We start from the raw sequence: 22,092 nt of genomic DNA, 5'->3' as shown, positions 1-22,092 counted from the left end.
AAGATTCACTAGATATCAGACTTGTATGTAAAAAACTACATGTGGAATAGCAATGAATTTTAGCACTAAAAACATGATCACAGTAAGAAAAGAACACAAAAGCAGGATGAATGCATCTTGTCTAAATGTCCGTCCCTTTCCGTGATCGTGTTTTTGGTACTGAATGCATTAGAAAGCCGGCACTATCATTACTAATAAGGATAAGATAGTTCAAGTGGCTGAGGAGTTCTCTAGAGATTTATACAGTACCAGCGGCATCCACGACGATAATGGTAGAGGGACCAGTCTAGAGGAATTTGACATCCCACAAGTAACGCCAGAAGAAGTAAAGAAAGCCTTGGGAGCTACGCAAAGGGAGAAGGCAGCTGGGGAGGATCAGGTTACAGCAGACTTGTTGAAGGATGGTGGGCAGATTGTTCTAGAGAAACTGGCCACCCTGTATATGCAAATGCCTCATGACCTCGAGCGTACCAGAATCTTGGAAGAACGCTAACATAATCCTAATCCATAAGAAAAGGGATGCCAAGGACTTAAAAAATTATAGACCGATCAGCTTACTGTCCGGCGTCTACGAAGTATTTCCTAAGGGAATCGCAAATAGAATCAGGAACACCTTAGACTTCTGTCAACCAAAAGACCAGGCAGGATTTCGTAAAGGCTACTCAACAACAGACCATATTCACAGTATCAATCAGGTGATAGAGAAATGTATGAAATATAACCAACCCTTATACATAGCTTTCATTGATTACGAGAAAGCGTTTGATTCAGCCGAAACCTCAGCAGTCATGGAGGCACTACGGAATCGGGGTGTAGACGAGCCGTATGTAAAAATACTGAAAGGTATCTATAACGACTCCACAGTGTTGCGACTTTGAGGTGGTCCCGTAGCGCTCGTCACCCGTTTCGTGACAGAGCGTTGCCAGCTCTCTAGTCAGTAGCGAAGACTCCGAGTCAGGTGACTGTGAGAATAACAAAAGGGACCTTATACACTATACACAGGTCATTCTACAGGACAAGATCGGATTGGCACGGGGGCCGAGAGCTAACAGCAAACGCGACTGTTCCCGCATGGCGACGTCGTGCGGGAACAGAAAACAAAAAAAAATTGTGCCACGCAAGACGATGGCGACGAATTATGGTGTACACGCACGGACAGTTCATAATGGAGCACGAGGCAACAGGGCGAGAGGACAAGCAAGGGCACATCAATGAAAGAGCTTACAGCTCTGCTCCGGGGCATTATCCAACTTGGGACTCTCAATATGTAACTGCTTGACAGAAAGCATTGCCATTCATGGCTTGAGCCATTCCTGGACAAATCTGCAGTAATAGCTTGTAGGCTTCAGTGGAAGCTTAAATGTCCGTGTGGCCGTGCTTGGTCATTTAAGCGAACATCTGTTGCCACGTAAGTTCTGTTTTAGACTGTCAGCACTGCTACGTATGCCAAGAAGTCAGTGCTACCGGTGTCAACCTGTAAACATATACCTGTCATTCACGGGCAATCTATCCGGCCTTACACCTTTTGATAGGTGGCCTAGGTTCAACATTTCTGGAAACAACTAAAGCAGGAGGACAGAGTGAAGAACTTTAGGGCTTAGTTTCTGCGTTTGGCATGTATATGGTTTTAGTGTGTTGACTTCTCACATACTGCAGTAGCTGTGCACTTTCTATTTCTGACAGCTGGTGCTCTCTATATCATTCATATGGTTATATGTTGTAACCATATTTATTTTGCATCTTTCAGTGTGTATGGATGCACGTTTTTCTTCATATTGTGCTTCATATTTCGGACATGTTTTCATATCATGCTCCAGTATAGTGTCAACTCCTCTCCACCAAGTTGGATTTGCTGTGTAGTGTCCATGTGCGTGTGTAGCACTGTCAGCAGCTCTCATCATCACCATCATGCCAACCTGCTTCATTTTCCTACCCTGTCCCCGTTCCCACAAACCCCTTTCCCACCGTGGAGTAGCAGGCTAGAGGCTCATCACTCAGGCCAACCTCTCCACCTTTCTCTCATTAAAGTTCCTCTCTCTCTACAGCTTTTGTCTGCATAGGATATATACTTCCTTGATCGTATTACTCTAGAATTTCATATATTGTGACGTTTAGGTACCTTAAGTTAGCATCACTTATTTTGTTGTCACGGTTATGTTGCCAATAGTGTGCTAATTGTTGTATTGTCGATTACTCCTAAGAGATCCCCTGGCAGTTTTGTAACTCCAGGACCTCCTCCTGTACTAACACTTGATGAATAAATCAAATTTTTAAAAATGTGCACATGTATAAAGTGCTGTCTTGCATGAGCTGCTGTTCTGCCTGCCTCCTACCCGAGTTGCGCCCAACAGCACGTGACAATGACGCCAACACGAGAGACCAGAACTGGTGTACTGTGAACTGGGAGGGTACTGTGCATTCAGACCCTTAAACTGCTTCAGAGACATAAGTTCCAAGTCATCCAAACGCTGAACACTCGAAACGCCACATTCAAGTTTACAGAATCAAGACAGTCTGAAAACTCTCTGCTGTTTTAAGTGAACAACTACAACCAAACTATTTGTCCTGCTAAAAGGATAGCTTACTAACTTGAACTGCTGAAAGCATTATTTTAACAAGCTGAGAGCTTTCATAAGAAAATGACACAAATGTAGGACAAGATTCATTATGAATGGCACCCAAAAGGAATGGCGACACAAGCAAGGAAATGACCAGAATGCTGCACCCTCGCAACTGAATAAGATTTATTTGAGCACAGGTTCCAGGCATATGAATATTAAATAACGCAGCCACATGACAAAAAAAAAATAGTGTAATGAAACACATAGTCACATGTAGACATCTGGTATAGTCACCAACACAACAGAAAGCAGTAAAAAGAGAACCGATAACAAATACAGTTAGAAACTCGAAAAGAAATCTATTTTTTGTTGGTGCTATTGATGGTTGGGCTCACACATTGGTCACCTGAGACCTGAGTGGTGGTTCTGGAAAGCCTGCACGATTTCACAAATCACTTGATTAGCATTCCTAAATGGAAAGATTTTTTGTTAAACTTCACAATGCACTTGCATGACTGGCAGACGGCGTGGCGGCGGTAACGGCGGCAACGACGATGTTGAGTGTACCTACAGCGAGAGCGATTTGTGTACCTTCTCGCGCGTTAGAAATCTTAGCTGGTGCTTATGTTTTTTTTTTCATGTAGCTGCACGTACCAATGACGGGAGAAAAATGTGCTAAAGTGTCACTGGGAACTTGGTGCTCGAAGAATGTCGAAGCACTAACTTCTCATTAGATTGTAAACACGGGTGCAATTCCGCGATGTCAAGCACCTTGCCGCTGCTTGTCTAAAGTCCCGTGGTTTTTTCAGTGTTGATACACGATCGCGAACATAAGTGCCGCGTTTCAAAGAGCGCACATGCAGTGCTGTGAGGTACAGTCACTGAAGTAGCTTATCATACACATTCAGAGATGACCAGAGGTATTATATGTGCAATATTCAGACTATGGTTCGACGACTTTGCGATTGTGGCTCGATCAAGAATCGGTATGCGTGCTCCATGCTAGTGTTGCCATAAAGATATTAGGCAGTTTTAGCACCGCCGTGTGGTAAACACGATAACTGCAACCGTACGCCGCATGTCACTGTGCAAGCCTATACTCCATTTCATATCTCAGGTGCAACGCTGTGGAAGCTACGCACGAAGTCCGGTCACCAAAATTTATTACTGCGCGCGTTTCCGTCTATACTTCGCAGTGTGCCAGGGGCGTTGCTCGCGCGAGCATGCACGTAAAGCTGCCGCGACGGGCAGCTTCACGAAAGAACAGTTTAACGAAAATCGCAAAAGAAAACAAACGTGAGCGGCGGCGGCGGCAGATCTCTCGTAGCGTCGTTCAATAAAGCGCAGGACGGAAAGAGGCATGCCAGTACATGCCAGCACGCCGGTCCGGCAGCTCGGTCCCCGTGAATGACGTCACTCTCGCCGGTTCTCTCCTCTGGCAACCACCTCACCCGGCGCTCCGGGAAGCAATGGGGGCGTGTCCGCGGGGGTGGTTTAGAAAGCGATTTCCGCCCCTTATATTAACAAAACGAAGAAAAAAATTTCGGAACCGTAAATTATTAGGTCTGTTCTTCCCAATCCCAGCAATTCATGGAAATTGAAAACCGTTTCAGCTTCCCTTTAAAAATGTTTAAATCATTCCGACCAAAGTATCAAGGCAACAGGGTCTTAAAGTTTGTATAATATTCGTGTTGGTTTTAGAAATCTGATGAGATCTTTTAGTTATACTTCCGAGTCATGCCCAATTAACAGTGCAGGGTGAAATGTCTGGCATTTTTCGCATAAGCAATGAAAACTTTGTTTCTGTTCCCACTTTAGTTCCGGACAAGAGATCAGAAAATTATTTACAGTTAAAATTGCTCCACAGTTCTCACAAGCTGGTTGTTGTTCATTACGTAGCAGGGAGTTGTGGGTCAGGTGCATATGTACAATTCAAAGTCAGCACAAAACTACTTCTATGAAGAGTTCTTTGTGTCTGCACAACTTCTATTCACCAAGCTCTGGTTTTATAACATAGTGCTTGTGAGTTTGATTTTCATCCCACCTTAACTGCCACTGCTTGTTATGTGCTCGTCAACATTCCACCATGCAGTCGGTTGACGGCATCTCTAAGCATTCGACGGTATTGTTTCTTGCCATAGCTGCACACTTATCTGCGTTTTCATTTCCGCTTATCCCGACATGGCTTGGAATCCAGCAGAATATTATAGCTTTCCCACTATTGCTTGCTCCTTTAATAGCTTTCACTATGTCTCCTAAACTTCATAACTTGTAATTTTTGGATGCTAAAGACTGAAGTGCGCTCAAATAATCACTGTACATAACTGTGTTATGGCCATTGTCTTCTATTACTTTGTTTACCACTATGTAAAGTGCAAGAAGTTTCGCAGTGAAAATTGAAGTGTGATTTGGTAAATGTACACTTTTTTCCCACCCTGCTCCATATACTCCGCAGCCTACGTGTTCGTTTGTGTTGAATCCATCTGTGTAAAACTCTGTGAAGCCCCACTATTTTCCTTGCACAGTGTAGAACTCTTGGATCAAGTGCTCCTGCAGTATTTCGCTGTTCTTGAAGTTTGTTAAGATGAAATCACAGATAGCATGCAGGTTACAGCATGCAGGTTATACCATGGTAGGTGATGCTTGGGGTCTTTTCACGGCACACAAATACTCGTGGGATATTTAATTTACAACATATTTCTTCAAATCTGAGACAAAGCGACTTTACAGTAGAGAGTCTATTGGTGCAAAGGTTTGTTACTTGGCACTGAGTAACAGTGGTAAAACAAGGGTGTGAAGCCAATGTGCAGATTTCCAGTGCATATGGTCCCAAAAGCAAACAATGTCTGTCATTTAGAGATGGTTCATTAGTTTCTACATACAGGCTAGCCACTGGAGATGTTAGATACGCTCTCATGGCAAGTCGGAGAGCAATGCTATGTACAGGATCTAGTCTTTGAAGATATGGCAGCCTTGCTGTTCCATACACAACTGAACTATAGTCAAGAATGCTGCAAACTAATGATCAGTGCATGTGTAAGATGCGTGTTCTGTCCGAGCCCCAGCATTTTTCGAAATAAGATCTTTAGTATGTTAAGTGCCTTATTTTCTTTTGCTTTCAATGAGTTCATATGCGGAATGAAACTTTGTGACTTTTTGAAAACCAAACCTAGAAATTTGTGTTCCTTTCTCACAGGCAGATTATGTTTATTTAGCCGTTGATTAGGGTCTGGTTGGAGTCTTCATTTGCATGATAATAATACAGCCACTGTTTTCTCATTCGAAAGCCAGAAGCAGTTTTTGTCTGCCCACCCAGAAAGTCTGTTTATAGTCAGCTGTATCTGGCATTCACAGGTTTTAATGCTGGATGAGCGGTACGCAAGTTGTATGTCATCCACATGTATGGAATGCTTGACAGAACTGGGTATTATTATTGCGACGGAATTCAGTTTAACTATGAAGAGGGTTGTACTTAAAATACAACCCTATGGTACACCATCTTTCTGAGTAAAAATACACGAGAGGGTTGTGCCAATGCACACCTGAAAGGTGCGGTTTGAGAGAAAGCCAGCTAAACAGGTCAACATTCTGCCTTTTATTGCCATATCAACCAAGTCGCGTAGGATTCTGAACCTCCAGATAGTGTTGTAGGTCTTTTCTTGAACAAAGAAGACTGCTAGACACTTGTTTATGCATAAATGCCTCCCGTATTGTGTTATCTAACCGGACTAAATGGTCTAATGTTGATTGTGTCTTTCAAAAGCCACACTGGTTAGTATCTAGCAGGTTACGGTGCTCAAGGGTGAACACGAGCCTGACATTTACTAAGCTTCCAAATGATTTTGCCAGACAACTCGTCAGGACTATTGGACGGTAGCTATTAGGCAGAGTATGTGGTCTCCCTGTTTTAAAGAAAGGGATGATTACAGCCTTTTTCCATGCTTGGGGTATTGTGCCTGTAACCTACACCTAAGAACTTGAGTGAAGCATTTGCTGAGATTTCAGATAAGTGTTGAAGCATTGCATAAAGAATGTTATCTAAACCTGGTGCTGTTTGCTAGCCTGTACTAAGTGTGTTCCGTAGTTAATTTATAGTAAATAGGATTTTATAGTCTTCCTTCACACCTCCTCTGGTATGTAACTTCTGTTTTTCTGTCATGCTTTTGTAGGATAAGAAAGTGGCATTATAGTTAAATGAGCTTGACACTTGGGCAAAATGTTCCTTCTAAAATGTCCATCTGATCTTGGGGGTCATTTGAATACCAGGAAGAGTGGATTGCATAGGCTGTGTAATCGACTGCTGATTTTCCGCACACTCTCCCAGACATTTTTTGTTGGTGTCGAAATGTTTACAGAAGACACAAAGCTTTCTGAAGATGTTTTTTCTGCTCTTCTACGTAAGTAACGAGCATGAGCTCGCGTTTGTTTGCAGTTTACTAGGTTGACGTATGTTGGTTACCTTCTGAAGGTGCCCCAAGTTTTGTTTTGCTTCTTTTTTTGTTGTGTGGAATTCGTCTGTTCATCGCAGTTTTCAATTTTCTCACACTAACCTTGATATTTGTGGTATTGACATGGATGCCACTTGAAAAATACAGAGAGTAAATATTCTGTTAATTTCCCCTATGCTGTGATTTTCGTTGTATTGTTTTTCTAATGCAGCATGTGTCGTATATCAGCAGCAGCAGCCTGTTTTATGTCCACTGCAGGACGAAGGCCTCTCCCTGCGATCTCCAATTACCCCTGTCCTGCGCCAACCGATTCCAACTAGCGCCCGCCAATTTCCTAATTTCATCGCTCACCTAGTGCTTTGTCATCCTTGATTGCACTTTCCTTCTCTTGGTACCCATTCTGTAACCCTAATGATCCAACGGTTATCTAACCAGCGCATTACATGACCTGCCCAGCTCCATTTTTTTCTCTTGATGTCAATTAGGATATCGTCCATCCCCATTTGCTCTCTGATCCAATCTGCTCTCTTTCTGTTGCTTAACGTTATGCCCAGCAATCTTTGTTCCGTCGGTTTTTGCGCAGTCCTTAACTTGTTCTCAAACTTCTTTTTCAGTCTCCAAGTCCCTGCCCCATATGTCAGCACTGGTAAAATGCACGGATTGTACACCTTCCTTTTCTATGATAATGGTAAATTTCCAGTCAGTAGCTGGCAATGTCTGCCGTATGCGTCCAACCCATTTTTGTTCTGTGTATTTCCTTCTCATGATAAGGGTTCCCTGTGATTAATTGACCTAGGTGAACATACTCCTTCACAGACTCTAGAGGCCTACTGGCGATCTTGAACTCTTGTTCCTTTGCCCGGCTATTTATCATCATCTTTGTCTTCTGCATATTAATCTTCAACCCCACTCTTACACTCTCTTTGTTAAGGTCGTCAATCATTTGTTGTAACTCATCTGCATTGTTGCTGAATTGAACAATGTCATTGGCAAACCGAAGGTCAAGATATTTGCCGTCGATCTTTATTCCTAAGCCTTCCCAGTTTAATAGCTTGAATACTTCTTCTAAGCACACAGTGAATAGCATTGGAGAGATTGTGTCTCCCTGTCTTATCCCTTTCTTTATAGGTATCTTCCTGGTTTTGTTGCGTAGAATTAAGGTAGCTGTAGAACCTCTGTAGATGTTTTCCAAGGTATTTACGTAAGCATTCTGCACTCCTTGATTACGTAATGCCTCTATCACTGCTGGTATCTCTACTGAGTCAAATGCCTTTTCATAATCTATGAAAGCCATATAGAGAGGCTTATTGTGCTCTGCGGATTTCTTGATAACCTGATTGATGACATGGATGTGATCCATTGTAGAGTATCCCTTCCTGAAGCCAGCCTGTTCCCTTGGTTGACGAAAGTCCAGTGTTGCCCTTATTCTATTAGAGATTATTTTGGTTAATATTTTATATAATACTGGGAGTAAGCTAATGGGCCTATAATTTTTTCAATTCTTTAATGTCTCCCTTTTTGTGGATTAGTATAATGTTTGCATTCTTCCAGTTTCCTGGGACCCTTGCAGTCGATAGGCACTTCGTATAAAGAGCCACCAGTTTTCCAAGCGTTATGTCTCCTCCATCTTTGATTAAATCGGCTGTTATTCCATCTTCTCCTGCCGCACTTCCTTGTTTCATGTCTTGCAGGGCCCTTCTGACCTCATCGCTAGTTATAGGAGGAGCTTCTGTATCCTGTTCATTACTGTTTGTACTGTAGGTATCCTGACTACTCTGGGTACTGTACAGGTCAGTATAGAATTCTTCCGCTGCTTTTACTATATCTTCAAGATTGCTGATGATATTACCCTGCTTATCTTTTAGTGCATACATCTTTGTTTGTCCTATGCCAAGTTTCTTTCTCACTGATTTCAGGCTGCATCCATTTTTTACGATTTCTTCCGCCTTTCTCACATTATAGTTTCGAATATCACTTATTTTCCTCTTGTTGATCAGTTTTGACAGTTACGTGAATTCTATCTTATCTCTTAAGTTGGACACTTTCATTTTTTATCGTTTCTTTATTGGGTCCTTTGTTACTTGGGAAAGCTTGCCTACTGGTTGCCTTGGTGCCTGGCCTCCCACTTCAACTGCTGCCTCTGAAGCCAACCTAGTCACAGTTTCATTCATTAGCTTCATGTCATCATCATCTCTCTGTTCTAAGGCTGCATATTTGTTTGCAAGTACCAGCCTGAACTTGTCTGCTTTTATTCTTCCTGCCTCAAGATTGACCTGTATCTTCTTGACCAATTTTGCTCTTTATCTCTTCAAATTGAGGTGAATCCTAGCCCTCACTTACCTATGATCACTGCACTTTACCCCACCTATCACTTCTACATCCTGTACTATGCTGGGATCAGCAGAAAGTATGAAGTCCATTTCATTTTTTTGTTTCACCATTAGGGCTTTTTCAGGTCCACTTTCTGTTGCCATACTTCTTGAAAAAGGTGTTCATTATTCAAAGCTTATTCCTTTCTGCGAATTCTACCAGGATCTCTCCTCTAGCATTCCTAGAATCAATGCTGTAGTTGCCAATTGCTTGTTCCCCAGCCTGCCTTTTCCCCACTTTTGCATTGAAGTCACCCATTACTATAGTATACTGAGTTTGCACTTTTCTAATCGCTAATTCAACATCTTCATAAAAGTGATCTACTTCCTCATCGTCGTGACTGGATGTTGGAGCGTACGCTTGTAAGCTACCTTTAATCTATACCTCTTATTAAGCTTGATTACGACTACAGCTACCCTCTCATTAATGCTGTAGAATTCATCAATGTTGCCTGCTATGTCCTTATGGATTAGGAATCCTACCCCGTGTTGCTTCTTATCTACGAGACCTCTATAGCAGAGGACATGTCTATTATTCCGCTTATTTTGGAGTCTATATTGTTTAGTATAAGCTGTACAGCACAGTTAATTGCCTGGTTTTTAAGAAAAAAAGAGCAAATTTAGCTGAACTTATGGGGATGCGAGCTGCGGCTGTGACGGCGCAAGCATAAACTTGTGTCGTCGCCTGCCGGCAGCTGCAGAAAAAAAGCATTTCACGGAAGGCTGCCCTGTGTTGCCTGCTTCTGGAGCACATGACTGCCCTCCATGAGATGTTGCTTTCTGCAGCTGCCAGCAGGTGGCGACACAAGTTTATGCTTGCGCCATCACGGCCACAGCTCGCATCCCCATAAGTGCAGCCAAATTTGCTCTTTTTTCTTAAAAAGCAGGCAATTAACTGGGCTGTACGGCTTATACTAAACAATGTAGACCCCAAAATGAAATCTTTCTGCAAAATTTGAGCAAGAACAGTGTAGCCGTGAGTGCAACATCTTTCTCAAACTTATGCAGCGAAATCTGCAGGACTATATATGTCACAACGTAAGCCAATAGTACACGACATCCACAAAGGGCACACTACTATGTTTCAACAAGGCCACATTGTGGACATCAGTCAGTGAGCTCAACACCTCACACCACAAGGCAGTTTCCTGAGGGCAGCTAGAACATGCCAACCTCACCACCAGCTCAAGTTGAACAAGTGTATCAGAATATCAGACAATGTTAGCTTTTTGTGCTATCCGGCTCTCATGCACTAAAATAGATGATTGTCCATCAGCTTCCACACAACTAGTAGATCACACAGGCGTGTTCCCAACTCTACTTATACTACCTACAATGTCCTACTTGAAACAGTTTCTTAGCTTCGTACTTGAAACAATTTCACAACAATATCAATCTTAGTAAGTTGAAATCTGGATTGTTCACAAGGACATGAACTCATTGCAATGTAAGTATGCTGCGCCAGAACCTAAGACAAGAAAGCTACAACAGCCTATATTGATCAGAAGCTGGAGAAGCATACGTGCCGCTAACTAAAGTTTCTTTGCCCAGAGAAAATAACTGCAAACAGCAGCCAGCCACTGCGCAAACTTACATGGCAAGCTTAATTGACACACAGGAAATGTGGTAGACTATCGGCACGTACTATCAGCACCGACATGCAAACAAGGCAGAAAAAAGGTTGTATGTCAGAGTCAGTTCTGTGATTTCTATGCGTTTGTTGATGCGCTACAATCTCAAGCAATAGATATTTTTTTTAAGGATAGCTTCAGGTGCTGATAGTACGTACTTTTCCATGCCTTTCGTTAGTTTACATGCACCTCAAGTAAACATGGCCATCGGATGTTGTCCCAATTTTCTGGTTTGTTGCGTATGAGCTACTCAAGATGTACAACATCCAACTACGGGCAAGTGCGTTGTCGCGGGGATACGACATGACAGCATAGTGTTCTGAATTTTCAAGTACTTAGTTGGAGACTTTTCGTGTCGGCTTTCACGCATATTTTCCTGGCGAATTACGCGTCTCATTCCAAGGTTCTCTTATTTGCACTGCGAGACAATTGCTTATCAAGCTCTCAAAGCAAACATGCAAACTATATATAGTAATAACTTTTCTACACTAGCATATTTAACGCTTCGACTAGGAATAAACAGCATAGTCAATTTGTTTTCAAAGCCTGAATTCAACTATAAGCATTATTTAAACAGGTTTATCTCTTTCTTCTGATGCATAATTTTTTTCCTGCACGAAAACCAATAGATCTTCAATACGTTGCGGACTATGTATCCTTACTGTAGTGAACCTCACTTTAAAGGGTAATAGCATAATGAACTCACTTCAGTGCACTGAATTTCTTTTGTTTATGCTGGCCATAACATATCGCAGTATTCCAAGAAGCTACTTCACCTTAAACATCCCTGCCTTTCCTTGCTTCTCTCTCTCCCCCTGATGTATAATACACATTAAACAATGTGGGAAGGAGGCCAACGCCTTTCTTTTTATGAACAGCAGATAACACAGTAAAAAAAAGCAAATCAAAATCATGCAGTGAAGTCAGCCGGTTGCATCCCTTCGTATGAATGATAGCACCTTTTCAAGTACAGATCGTTTTTGCACGTCCACAGGTAATAAAGTGTGCAGACGTATCGTGAGGCATAAGCCATGCCTAACAAAAGAGAAGGCATGGCTTATGGTGCAATTTTATGGTGCAATCCTTTATGGTGCAATGGTTTGCAATTAGATGTATTACTGCGTAAACTCATACAACCATATCCTGTCATTACTGCCTCTATAATTAAAGCATCGTGCAACTTGCAAGATAAACAAAGACACCATGATATTTGGGTATCTGAAACTTCTTTTTGTTAATTGTGAGATGCAGCTGCTTGCAGATTTTATCTATGCTGTGATTTAATGGCATGTGTGTGCAGATTCCCCAAAATTCAACTCGGCGTAGCTCATGCAGACTCAGACTTGGCCAAAATTCTATTCAGCCATGCTCACACGAACTCAGCCTCATGGGCCGGTCCAAGTCTTGGTGAGCTGACTATTGAGTGAGCTTACTGACCTATGTATCATTATATGACATTAAGACGTAGCTTCAGCTCAGGCCCAAGTCCCATGCCGCCCATTCAAATACATAGAAACACTTTTCTGAGATAACTGATGGGCCAATTTTATTGAAATTTGTTGCACGTAAGAGAGAAAGTTAAATTCTAGTGACTGTTAGAAGTGAAGTCCTGATTTAAAGCGTGAATATTTAAAAGAATGTTTCAAACATTAGTAAGGTTGAAAAAAAAATAGAAACACGAAGTTTACGAATTCATAGCTCCATACCAAGAAAAGGTATCACAGTTTTGTAAAGGTCATCCATTATTGCATCCAAAGCGGGAAAATTCAATATATCAATTTATATACTATGTGAATCGGTTACACTATTCACAAGGGCTTATGTAAGTCCTACTCACATGGTAGTGGTCTATTTGAGAGCTATGTGTAACACATCAATTTTGTCCACTTTATTTAGATGCACTATAAGATGGAATTTACAGAATTGAGATATCTTTCTTCATTGCTGAGTATCACAACTGCAAATGCGAATTTCATTTTCTGAAAATTAGCAATCTTAAACAATTTTTAATAAGAAATTCACAGCGTAAACAAAGATTTCCTACCAAAAGTCACTAGACTAACTTTTTTTTTTATTAAAAATACTAAGCAACTGTATGCAGTCATTGCCGAGAAAAGCGATTTCTCCTTTCCCATGTATTTAGGTAGGAACCCCCGAGCTAAAGCTTCCTCTTAAGGTTGTGACCTGTGTGGTGCATAGGCAAACATTGCATAGGAGTCCGTGGCGCATGGGACAAAAATAAGAAGAACTGCATGCATTGCAGTTAGTTTTATAGCATTTAACTGACTGTCACAAGAAAGCTTCACCTCATGTCAATTCCAACAAGTCGATTGGGTCTGCATATTTTTTGTTGATACTGCCGGCTATCTCAGCCATTACTAGATGGCCACATTTTGTACATTGATAAATAAAGTTGAATAAACGACTGCGCTGCAGGACATTAAAAAAATGCTTGCATCACTGCAAGCACACCAATCGGAACATGATACAAACACATGCGCATAATAAGAGGCACACGAATACTAAATATGTGTACAGCTGTAATTGCACTTTGGCCGAGTTGGCCGCCATCTTTTGCAATGAAGAAGCACAGGCTGACACTGCAATGAGACCACGCATGATCATGCCACTTGCCAGGGCTATGGTTATACGAAAAACATACGCAGACCCTAGCCGTTGCTGCGAGGTAGCAGAGTCTACAGCCGGTCACTCAATCCCTCTAGACAAGTGTGTTCAGTCTGTAGTTGTAGTGAGGCAAACTTTTATTGTCTATATCTTAAAGCTTTATTGTGCCCTCCTCAAAAATTTCACAATGTCTCGATTTTGAAAATTGCAAACGTAAACAATTTTATTCTATTGTTCATGGAGAAAGCTCATATATGTGGGCAAATCAGAGTCGTTGCCCCCCCCCCTCCTTTTTTTATTTTTTTTAACCAAATTACGGCTGTAAATGCAAAGTCAACACATCCATTCCCAGCGGTGGACCTTTCTTTTCAGCCCCACTTTTAAGATAACATGCTGCAGCAGTATAGAAGCACATACATCAACGAGATCAGCTGGGAGTTCCGATAGCTTCCTATTTTACGCTTGCCACTACGAATACGAAATTCTAGTGCTCTATGTTGTTATTAAACAAACAATTGTACTCCTTACAACATATTTCATGTTTGCACTGGGACGATGCCACCGCACTAAATACTGCATGCAGCATATTGTTTTAAGCTGCTTGGCACAGATTTACCATATACTGCCAGCGCAAGATACAGGATGAGAAAGTAAATGATGTCCATGTCACTTAGAATGCTATGATGCTATGTACGCAAGTGACTGCAGCTGCTAAAAGAACTTGTGGTGTTGGCGTTTGCACCTTTCGAAATATTCAGAGAGGACCTTTCTATACATAATTACAGCATATGCGCCATGATGGACAAAGTAGGCTAGCGCTAAGAGTGAAGTTTATTATGCACATTTCATTCTGCATTCAGTGATCCGACACATATAATTTGCAGGTTCCTTCATATGCAGATGTGAGCTTTAAGGTTAGTGCTTGCCGCTGCATTTGGTGCAAGAATATCACTAGGAGCAGGCGCCGCTTATGCGCAATTATGAGTAATATACACACATCATTTTTTCAAAAGCTGACGCTAAGCACAGGTAGCGAGAGGGTCTCACTAAGGTGACACAGGCTTTGCTTAGCTTGCGGCGCCTGACGCCTCCGGTGCCCCTATGCTGCAATTACTCACTCTGTATGCAGTGCCTGCCGTGTGGCTCAGAAGCGCTTGTTAGGTGTATTTCACCAGCTTTCTTTGTATGTCTACTGCTTTTAAATTTGTGAACATTTCCGCTAGCGTCAACAGCAAGGAGGCCGACTGACTGCATGCAACATTCTTCATTTATGCAGTTTTTATTTTCCAGGGCATCATTTAATGTGCTAGCTGTCGAAAGATGTGCCAAGGAGAGAAGAATCGTACAATGCAAATGCCTAATTTAAACTTACTTTCGTTGTTACGGAGACTAGGATTTGCTGAATTAAAGCATGCAGCAGGACTTTTGCAATGCAGTTCATTTGTTCTTGTGCCCACTACTATAGCAATTAATGCTGTCATTGCATTAGTGTGAAAAAATATTCCAGGTATCAATGTTCTGCGCCCTACTGGCTCTTGTGTGTGTCCCCATACTCTGTGATGCCTGTATAGTGAGCATTTAGTTACAGATTACATAGACCATGAGCTTGTGCCCCTTTTGTGAAATACTGTACTTCCCCAGTGACAACAATTGTGTCCTTTGCGTATCCTATGGACCTCCACTGCCAGCATATCGATATACTAGGGATGCGTCGAATACATCTTGCAAATGACCCACACATGATAGTCTGGCCACACTTTCTGTGTCTTGCAGGTGTCCGTTGCATGTCCGTGAGGGACATTATGTCGACATGCTGCATACATTTTACAGACGTATACCAAGGCCTTTTGGATAGAGTTCGCCATAATGTAAATTACGGTCACAGCACACGCTATGCGACAGATGTAATGGGCAGAATGCCCACACATCAAGAACAGATACTTTGTGTGCACGTTTCACGTGCACGCACTTGTGTGGAAGTGCACCATATTCCTTATTTTTCTAGGCCTTCCATCAAGCGCAATTGCCTTATAGAACTAATTGAAGTCTGAAGTAAACTGCGTCAGAAAATTCATAGTACAATGTCAACACAAGCTGCAGACAGGATAACTTCAGGTTGTAATTGGAACATGCGAGAAAATATAATTCTGTTATGAGGAAACTCTTCAGACATAGCTTCAATTGCAGGACAAATATTCACGTGCATGTAAAAATAAAATGGTCCGTGTGTGACATAACTTTGGGACGTTCAAGGTAGAATATCTGTAACAGGACCATGTGGGATATGCTTGAGACATTCGTAATAGGATATCCGAGACTGACGTCCAGCTGATGTCCTACTTGTATGCGAAATGGAGCATGGACACTGGGACATGATTCGAATGTCCTATGGACATAGTGTTTTCACTGGGTCGTAAGCATGGTCACCATAAATACAAAAATTAGGTGCTTTGCCATTTCAGTGACGCTGCCATCTGGCTTCCGTCATCATTGTCGTGCTGGTCCTCTCCTGCTCATTCGTGTTTACTTTGTGGGTGTGACGATCGATTTCTACAGCTGAATTTCAGTGACTTTTCCAGAATAAATGGCTTCTGTGGGCATATATGTGACATCTTCAATATGCAAGCATTTTTGTTCGCGACAGGAGCAACAAGTCCGGCTGTTCATGTCATTCATTAGCGCAGTTTCAGTTTTTATCCAAGGCGTCATCTATAATGCACTTCTGAAAGGTGTGCCAAGGAGAGAGCGAACGTGCTATGTAACAGCTTAATTTACACTTACTTTCAATGTTTCGAAGACTAGCTACATATAATTCTCATGTTACGCGGTCACTCGATTGCGATTTTGTACGATCCAAATCTGCTCACTCGAGTTCGTATAAACTGTCGTCTCCACCCTCAAACTCTGTAAGCTAAACACACTCGATCCTCGTTGCTGAACCTAGTGGTCATTTTCTCTCGTGTTTAGAAAGTTCACCTGGATGGGACTCAATTATGATCGAAAGTGTCCATGTTCTCGACAGTGTGGCTAGGTTCCAGCGAGGAGGACAGACGTGCTATAGCTATTTCAGAAACTGCTTTTGCACCTGTGGTAAAAGAACACGCATTTCATTTTCTGATTGTAAGCAGAGAATGGACCAAATAAACTGGATGCTTCGGGCTAAAATTTCAGCAGTACCTCCTGTGCTCGCCAAGCATGGAGGAAGGAAAAAGTTAGGAGGGACCATCATGCAACGCGATTGAAGCCAAACCTGTCGGCCCAACACGTGATCATACATAAAAGTGCACAGTTTGTTTTAGTGTTCCCGCTCTGCAGGCAGAGCCGCGACAGGGCTGCCGAACAAGCGTGCACTGAATAAAAACTACTGGCATAGCTATTGGAAACCAAACTTCTCTGCAAAACTCGATTCTTGCTCTGTGGTCTCGGTGCAAGAGGCCATGTTGAGCCACCACTGAGCGAATGTATGGGCTTCACGGATCATTCACTTGCATCATCATAAAAGCTTTATTATAAAGACTGAGTAGTTTGGACCACGCAGGCTCCCGGGATCCCACACGACCCCACTGCACTTAAGCATTTATGTTACTTCGGTACATAACGCTGGCCGCTCGTTCACTAGCCATGGTCTGCACAACCAGGTCTCCAGAGCGCAGCAGGGTCTCCCAGTCCTCCCAGGTCTTCAGGTGCTCTAGGCTCTGCGGGGGAGGATCTGCCAGTCAATGATAAAGGAGATGGAGAGCAGAAACACGAGGTTCAGGACATAGAGTACAGGTTGAAGTGAGGAAAAGTGGATGATAGAAAGAGTGAGAGCAGAGTGGAGAGCATGTCTTTGTAATTGGCACCAAAGGATTGCTTGTCAATTGTAAGGGATTTGTGTGGTAAAGGGTACAGCTGACGCGCCACCTCGGAGGCATGCATCAGCTCGATCAAAGTGTGCGTGCGCTCCTTCATGAATCCCGGATCGGAGGCCACAAGAGCCCAGTTTGAAGAACCTCAGGCTAAGAGGTTGGCGGCCTCATTTCTAGGATTCCCACAACGCACGGGCACCCAAGTCAGCTCCACATGATGGGGCAGGGGTGCAACGGGCAAGTCCAGTACGCAAAAAGCAGGGACATGGACGCGGCCTCATGCGAAATATAGGATTGCAGTTTTGGAATCTGATAAAACATACCGTGCTTCTGTGTTGACGATGTCTAGGGCAATGGCTGTTTCCTCTGCAGCTTCGAGAGAGGTGGCGAGGGGGAGTGCGTGTGTTCCAATGGGGTTCCGATGGGGGAGAGTGTTGTAAGGATTGGGGGCTCAATCCCACCGTTCGTGACCAGTTGTCAAGATTGGAGTCGGGCATGAATTAGATGGTAGCTGGCCCATGCCGTCGTCCAACTTATCCACGCTGAGGATGTTGATGAAGAGAAGGACTGCTTCTCATCGAGAACGAGGAATATAGGTTATTTACAGTATCTACATAAGGATGTTGCAGTTCATCAGTCTAGCATGACTGCGAGAGAAAGTCTACTGAGCAGCCGCACAACAGCGGTTTATAAACACTCGGTCCTCCCTCGATCCCAAGGTGAGGGAACCGTTCGACCAGTCATTGTAAACAAGTCGCCTCTCTGCGTGAGGGATTACACACACTCACACACACACTTTGAGCGAGGTTCACGGTCCTCAACCGAGGTCAGGCGGTCTTCGCCGAACTCGGGGCCCACGTCAGGAAAGGTGCCCTTTATTCCCCGAACTGACCCCCGCAGCGCAGCCGGTTGCCCATTGTCTTGCATCTCAAACGGCATGTGGGAAGGGGCCTTGAACTACGTTCCCTCGGGGACTCTCTCGGGCTCAGGCGCAAAGCCTGATTCGTCGTACTCATGTTGGCTCCAGCGACGGAGAGTCGAGGACGCGCGCACTGTTCTCCACACACAGTCGACTTAGTCACGCTGTGGCTAGAGGTTTGCGGCGGCACTCCAGGAAAATTTGACGCCCGCTGTCGCAACTGGCTGGCAAAACTTCCATGTCAGCGGGCTGTTCTTAACAGTGTGTGATCCAGAATGGTAGCGACCGCTTTATCGCCCATGCAGGCTGTGTCTACCCATACGGCATCCGGTTCCGAGCTATAATACCGGTGGAGTACTGTAGCTCAAGCGGCTTGAAGGGGACACTAAAGGCAAATACTTAGTCGACGTGGACTGTTTAAATACCATTCCAGAAACCTTGCAATGCTTGTTTAGTGCCATGAAAAGACTTAGTTTACGAGAAAATTGCATCTGAAGGGTCCGAATACGTTTTTCTAAATTCATATCTCCCGCCGCCCAACCCGGGAAGTGGTGACGATGCATGCGCCTTCACCGCCCTTTGCTGCCGTCGGTGAGTAAAACTAACTCTATGAGTAAAACGGAGCCCGACAGACGTGGTACCGAGCCAAGATAGGGCGGTGGATTCGCCGCTGCAGCTGCTTTTTGGTCAAGTGGCTTAGACCGTTTGGGCATCCCACGTCATCACATTGAAGTTAAATTCTCTGCTACTTGCAGTTCGTGCGAGTTTCCAGAGCCAGAAAAACCAGCACAGCACTATGTGATAACGTAACTACTGAAACACGAAAGCATGGACGGCGCGGAGTCAAGCGAAAATGAAACCATTCGAACGTCCCCGTCATTGTCAAGGGTAAATTCAATGAGTTCTTTTTTCTAAAAGCGAACTAGAACTGGACAAGTAGCACTTTATTTTCTCTTATAATATATTACAAGAATGTTTTTTGCAACGAGTGGTTGAGTACTAGTGACAGAATTTAACTGGGGAGTGCATTCATCATCGGGCAAGTACTTGAATGTCAAGGGAATGCAGGCCAGTGTTGGTTTGTGTGAGACGAAGGTATTGTGCTTGGCAGTGCGCGTCTACAAGCTCCCCAGTTGTGTTGTAACAAGAAAGTCCTACGCTAACTACATAGTTGTGGGTCAGATTGGCGGCTGCTTGGATGGTGTCATGTATGGCGCCATCACTGTCATGGGTAGTCCATAGCACAATGTTGTCAGCGTAGAGAGTATGTTTGAGGTGAGGAACGGTAGCCAACTGTCGTGCTAGGGGGATGAGAGCAATATTAAATAAGAAAGGTGAGAGGACGGGCACCTTCTGAGGTGTCGACACTTTTTAGAGAGTATGGTGAGCAGGCCGAAGTGAAGCTCAGCCGTGCATGCTGAGAAAAGTGTGAACGTAGGTGTAAGTATATGTGCACCCACATTCAGTGGGGAAGAGTGCAGTCATGATCGCATGATGTTCAACACGATTGCGGAGAGTGCAGTAATGATCACAAGATGTTCAACACAACCAGAGGATTTGGACAAATCCAAGACTTTGCTTGGTGTGGCCTGGAATGAGCGGGTCGAAGACATCATGGGTGATTTGCAAAATGGCACCTTGTGTGGACAAATGGGGCCGGAATCCCACCATGCTGTGATATGTCATGGTCTGCCACGTGCTGTGTAAGCCTCACTGACACCTCATGCTCGAAAAGCTTTCCAAGAGACGAGGTTAGCAAGATTGCGTGAAGGTCTTGGAGTGTAAGTTGTCTGTCGGGCTCCGGGATGAAGGTTATCTTCGCGTGGCGTGACTTAATGCTGCCTCCGATCTTTTTCTTTCCTCCATATCCGGAAGTGTACAGGTGCATTCTTTTTCTTTCATCAATAACCAGAAGTGTACAGGTGCATCGCAGTGGATGGAAACGTTCCGTCCGTTGCTTTTTAAGAGTGGTCGGTCGCAGCGCCGCGCGCTGCCCTTTCTAGTAAACTGAACCGTCGGGAAAGCAAGCACTCCTCGACCGAAAACCTCGAGCCCAGTTGCAAAGAGATCGCTCGAGCGCTTGCCGGTTTCACATAACCTCACCGCCACGACCTCAAGGCAATGGGTCACGCTTCATACTAGATCTTTCTTTGGGATTCATTTGTAGGGGGATAGCGCGAACGCAGTCCCCCACTACCAAAAATTGCATGCCCCATCTGCCCCAGTTTGGGGTAGTGGCAGGGGTCAGCACGAGCGCAGTGCAATGCCCGCGCCTCTCCCTGGGGACACCGCCTCGCTGATCACGGTAATCCCGGCACCAGGTAAGTATGCCGAGGGACGGTCTCGCACGGCCTCCACACTCCGCGGAGACGGCAACATCGTTCCGGTGGGGGACGAGCTGCCGGATAAAAATTGCGCCGTTCACATATGTAGTTTGGTCACTAAGATGGCAAAAGTGTAATTCTCTATCTCTCTCCTTCGTTCCTTTTATTGTAACTCGCCCAAGGAGTCAGCAAAAAAGTCAGTAGTCCTTATCCAGCTGCTTAAAACAGAACGTTTTCGACGATGGCGAACCAGTCAAGCTTCCCGTCTTCGACTGGTGGCGGAGCTGCTTACCACACCATGGTGCTCGCCCCGTGTTTTGCCTACGGAAGACAGGAGCGCACAAGATACGATGCCCGGTAGTAACCCTCAGGCATGGAGGAAAGAAACAACATATAAGAGGCCCCGACATCAACTTTTTGAAGCTGGAAATGCAGCCACGTTGGTGTGCCATCTCCCTTTGCGCCTCCAATCAGCTCGCCGGAGCAGATAGGCGCGAGCTTTGAACTTGCATTGCTACAAGCCGCCGGAAGTGTGTACTGCCGACTCCGAACAAAACCCTACGACACTCCTGTAACAGTTTTAGTGACGCAGACGCGCTCCTGTGTTTTTCCGTTTTTGAAGAAGACGACGAAGACTCGTGCCGTACTTGAATATCTCTGTTGCCTGGCTGACACTCACACTTCTATACCTTAAACACAACTTTCAAGTTTACACACCACGCTCCAAAGTCAGCTTGTCTCGCGAACAGAATGTGCTGCGAGAAAGACACGGGCCGAAAAATCTTATCTCACTTTTCAGAGGCCGAGAGCAGCAGCGAGAGCTTCGGGAGCGCGGTTGCTATGGAAACGATGACGTTCGGGGTACCAGTCCCAGTGCTCATTTGCGAAAAACGGCACACGACTTCCGCCACACTTTCTCCAACACGTCCGTGCTGGCCTGGGCCTCTCCTACGCCTTCCTTCCTCCACGCCCTCGGGCCAGATTTGTGTGTGCAGCATCGTGTCACCCAAGGCCTTACGAACTGAACTGCCGAAGTCTAAAGCCGCATTTGTCAACTGCAGCTTATCGGTTTGAAAAACATGCAAATGCCTTCTTATGATTTCCTCGATTTACTGAAGACAAAATTGATCGTCTGAACAAAAAAAAATGATGAACCCCCTCCTTCCCGGTAGACAATTTCGCGTGATCAGGGATCACCGACAGTACAAAAAAAAAATAATCTGCGCGAACTACAGTACCACTTTAATACCCTGCAACATTGAAGACAAAGAGAAAAAAACGCTGAGCCATAAAAAGAACAAAAAAAACTCAGTTCCCTTCCACTCTCTGAAGAAGGATGACCAGCTAAGCTGTGTATGTGGGACCCT

At 44.1% G+C, this 22,092-nt stretch overlaps 1 protein-coding gene and 1 non-coding gene across 5 annotated transcripts in view; both read right to left on the bottom strand.

Moving 5' to 3' along the window:
• LOC142590147 (uncharacterized) overlaps positions 1-22,092 on the bottom strand; it is a 92,918-nt gene that overhangs the window by 38,053 nt on the left and 32,773 nt on the right. The gene's annotated exons all lie outside the window — the stretch shown is intronic.
• On the bottom strand, positions 20,567-20,730 carry LOC142591733 (U1 spliceosomal RNA). The gene has a single exon (XR_012830497.1). It is a non-coding gene; the product is annotated as a U1 spliceosomal RNA (small nuclear RNA).

The sequence above is a fragment of the Dermacentor variabilis genome, chromosome 8, assembly GCF_050947875.1.
Source record: "Dermacentor variabilis isolate Ectoservices chromosome 8, ASM5094787v1, whole genome shotgun sequence".
Taxonomy (NCBI): domain Eukaryota; kingdom Metazoa; phylum Arthropoda; class Arachnida; order Ixodida; family Ixodidae; genus Dermacentor; species Dermacentor variabilis.
The sequence above is the reverse complement of the archived record's forward strand: the minus strand, read 5'-3'. Positions and strand labels throughout refer to the sequence as shown.